Genomic DNA, 4,509 nt, shown 5'->3' with positions numbered 1-4,509 from the left:
CTCGCGGCTGCGGTGCCAGGCAGGGCAGGGAGGGGCTCCCACGGCATGCTGGGAGCTGTAGTCCTTGCTGCCAAAGGGTGGCGCTGTCGTTGCTGTAAGAGGACTATAACTCCCGTCGGCTGTGCGATCCCCTGCCTCGGGACTACAGCTCCCGTCGGGCCCTGCGCGCCCCGGGCCGCGTGGCGGTGAGGAGCTGCCAGCGCAGCCCCGGCGGCCTCTCCCGGAGCGGGGTGCGGAGTCCCGGCTGTGTGTGTCCCGGAGCGGGGTGCGGAGTCCCGGCTGTGTGTGTCCCGGAGCGGGGTGCGGAGTCCCGGCTGTGTGTACCCTGGAGCGGGGTGCGGAGTCCCGGCTGTGTGTGTCCCGGAGCGGGGTGCAGAGTCCCGGCTGTGTGTGTCCCGGAGCGGGGTGTCTAGTCCCGGCTGTGTGTGTCCCGGAGCGGGGTGCGGAGTCCCGGCTGTGTATACCCCGGAGCGGGGTGCGGAGTCCTGGCTTTGCTCTGTCCTGGAGCGGGGACTAGGGGTTCCTATTCCCGACGTTTATGTGCCCCTGAGCCGTGTCCGGGGATTCCCGGTCCGGCTCCTCAGCGCTGCCCGTCGCTGCCTCAGGCGGGGCAGGAGCTGCTGTGGCCGCTCTGCCCACGGCACAGGACCCGTGTTCGGCTCTGGCCACGCCTGGCTCCATTTTCAGCCCCCAGGACAGACAAAGGCCCCCAGAGGCGGCGAGCAGGTGTGTTTGCCCGGCCCTGCGGGGGGTTGGGGCGCAGAGACTCCCTCAGGCTGGCAGAGAGCACAAACAAAACTTCAGAGGGCTGGACACCCCCCTGCCTCCTCTGCTCCAGGCTCTGGTGCTCAGGATTTCCCTTAGTTACCATCTTTTCCCACCTCCTACAAGATTCACTCCTGTTCTAACACGATCTGTCGCTCACTACAACGGGGGTAAGTCTTCCTGTTTCCCAGAAACTTCTGTGCACTTTCCTTAGCACTCTATTTCCAATATAATTGACCTTCCTAAGATTTTCAAGGATAATGCTTTATTGATTGTGTGTCGTACAAAAAAATTCAGCAGTTGTTTAAACTTAGCCTCTACTTTGAGCTCCTTCTAAAAAAAATTATGCATATTATGCACTAACTGTAGATCGCAGCCTTGGCACTTTTGCTTTATCCTGCCTTCCTTCATGCTTTTCAATAGCACTTCACTACCAAAAATGCTGCCGCTAGCACTGGTGTGTTTGTGAGCACAGGCACAGCGTGGTTTTGCCAAGCAGTCACAGAAATTATTTGGCAATGCCCATCCACTTCCAGCTGCATAAGCAACCACCTACCCAAAGCACCAGTGTGAAAGCAAACCCAAGTGTGCAATCACATTTAACTCACAGGAAGCTTCAAAACTGGCTGAATTGCACTGGCATAAGACTTTTTTTTCCTTTTCTTACCATCACTCATTGCACCACAGCAGTAGAAGCTGTAGAATTGAAGAGCTGTACTTTGGGGGCTGAATACAGATTTAACGAATACAATTCTTGTTTTTATAACAGAAGAGGGAGCAACAACTTTCTGGTGGGCTAGCTTTACTAGAAAGGAAAAAAAAATAAAATAAAAGCCATTAACCAGCCTGTGGTAACTAACACAGATCAAACATTAACGAGAGCCCCTGATACCCTGGCACACAGCTCTTCTTGAGGCTTCAGTTTTCTATACTGAAACCACAAGTAACAGACATTGCTGGGGATTTACCAGCTGAGCTGATTGAGTGCTTCCTGCATGGATCCTGCTCCTCTAAGAGCATTCCCAGAGAGAGTGTTTACCATTTAATTTTCCCCAATTAGACAAGCCCCTGGATACAAGAAATTAAGGACCTAACACAGATCTTCTAATTCTGATGCTGATTTTAAGGAGAGATGCCCTTGGCATTTCCTACCCAGAGCTTGCCTGGTTTGGTGACTCACACACACACTGGACATGTTAGGACACCGTGTTACTTGCTTATGGAACATTCAAACTTTGTTAAGTGGATAAATATTTAACAGTAAAATGCTGCTGCTTGGAAAATGTCTGTTTTGTATTTCTCTCCATGTTTCAAGGTCTTGAATGTCTTTTTCTTTTCCATTTCCCTCAGGCACTGGGTTCTTAATCAAATACTGTTCAGATGCAAAGAGCGCTCCTCTGTGGGCATGGAGGAATTTATTTATAGCCACTTGAAAACCTTCTTAATCAGTGCACAATCGTGCTACAGTGTAATCAATGCATTCTACAGCAACACAGATCCCTTTACTGCTGCAGAATTTTTATTTCACCTATTCAAGACTTATCCTAGAAACTGTAAATTACTCCCCTCAAACAACCATGCCAAGATTACATAAATAAATAGCTATATAAATAAATGTTGGCTTTACTCTGTATAACCAACAGTTGAACAACCAGTGCAGAGTTACTCTAGGAGTATTACATAATTTTTAGTTCACACGGCATGAATGCTGCAATTTGATTTCAATTTTCTCTTGAAACCAAAATTATTTGCTGAAGCCAGTAGATTTTCTTTGATCTCTTCCAGAGAGCAGATCTTTCCTTCCTGCAGGAGAGGAGCCCCATTCTCATCTGCACAGAAAAGGCACCAGTCTAAACTTGAGTGAAAAGGCAGGGCTACCTCCTGTGCTGGTGTGGTACACATGGAAAGAAATGACAATAAATCATACAGGCAAGGAAGATGTCTTTATTTATTATGTCCAAGTGCTAGGTCACTTGAGAAGTGCAGAATTTTCCCTCTGAAGACTGAGATGGACTGTCTCTCTCAATTTTATGGCAAGAGTCCAACTGCTCTTATGACACAAACTGCATTTATATGTTTGCAGCCCTCATCACAAGTCTTGCTTTTCCCTTTAAACAAAATTCCCATCTGAAACTATATTTCTATAGGGACACCTGAAAATTTTCCTCAAGATGAGAAACTGGTATTATTTTGATTTGAAATTTAAATGAAGCCCTGCTGTTGTAAAGGCTGATTTACAAGAGAGCACAGTAATCCAGCACCAGGCAACAAGGCTTCCTCTCCTGCAGGGTTAAAAAACTTTCCCAGTCCCCCTTTGAGAGCACACAAGTGTTTGACTGAAGTGTTTAAATCAGAGCATTCCTGAGAGAGAGGGATAAACTCCTTCCCTTTCTCTGAGGGAAGTGAGTAAACCCTTGGATGTGATGCCAGAGCCTGTTCAGTTTGCTCTTTGGAGACAGAACAATTGACACGTCTGTGTGACTCAGCGAGAATATTAACAGAGTCAACAGGCAGACATTTTAGCAACTGTACCACATGTGGGCTCATTTCCATTATCTTACACATTATCTATGGAAAACCCCAAAACTATTGCACAATAACAGGTTTTTATTGCTTTTCAGGAACAACTCTAGCCCCTGGCACGTTCCTGCTGGCTTCTTGCTTAGAGGAGAGAGTCTGTCATGGCACAGTGCACACACATACACACACATACACATCACCCAGAGACATTCTAGCCCGTGGCATCACCAAAAACAAGTGAACATTTTGCTGCACAGTCCCCTAAGTAGGGCTGGTAAGGACAGCTGCTACCCATGGAAACTTGGAAATACAAAAAAAGTTAGAGTGGATCTTTGATGTTTCTTTAAGGCAATCTGACAGCGATAGACCCACATTTAGTATCAAGATGGTGTTCATGAAATTTACACATTCATTTTTAAACCAAATCCCTTGCATAGCTACTAGTTACAAACAAATCTGCACAGGTAAGAACATGGGAGACTTGCAAGTTAAGCTGCAAAACTGGGGAACCATGAAGTTCTGCCTAGCAGTAATTCCAGTGTTGCTCAGGTACTTAACCTGAATGTGTTCCTTTAGCAGTGGGTCACATTTGATGTAGGAATCCCTCTGAAAATTTCCTTCTGAAATAAATCTCTCTCTGAAAATTAGCATAAGTGCCTTGAGCAAGCCCCTGCCTGGAGAGATCACATACACATCATCTGATCCCACAGCAGTACAGGTTCATCAGTGGGAGCTTCTGCATCTCCCTCTCCCTGAGTTCTCCACTAGTGTATTCCTTGAGAAAGGGCTGTGCATTCACATCACCCTTAGAAATACCAGTACTGGGGAAAAAGCAAGTTTGTTGCTCTTAAAAGGCAGTAAATGTAAAGCTTGAATTCTACAAACAAAGCAACACAAAAAAATGCCTTTCGATGTGTTGATCTGAATCTCTTCTTTTTTTCTCTTGAACATCAAATTTTGCTCCTATTGAACACAAAACTGTCATATGAGTCATAAGATACTACTAAACTGGAGCTTACACACCACAATAAATTGATACCAGCTTTGTCATATGGAAATGGAATGAAGTGATCAGGGGCTGCATATTTACTGCTTGGCTGTTCCTTTCACTGCTCTGCACTTCAGAGGTAGAATAAAAAGGCAATCACAGCAAATGACAGCTTCAGAGTGGAGTCTGATTATAGTCAGCTGTAAAACTGGAGTTCAGAACCAACTGATATTTTC

The sequence above is a fragment of the Zosterops lateralis genome, assembly GCF_965231275.1.
Source record: "Zosterops lateralis genome assembly, chromosome: 21".
Lineage (NCBI taxonomy): Eukaryota > Metazoa > Chordata > Aves > Passeriformes > Zosteropidae > Zosterops > Zosterops lateralis.
Note: the sequence above shows the minus strand (reverse complement) of the source record.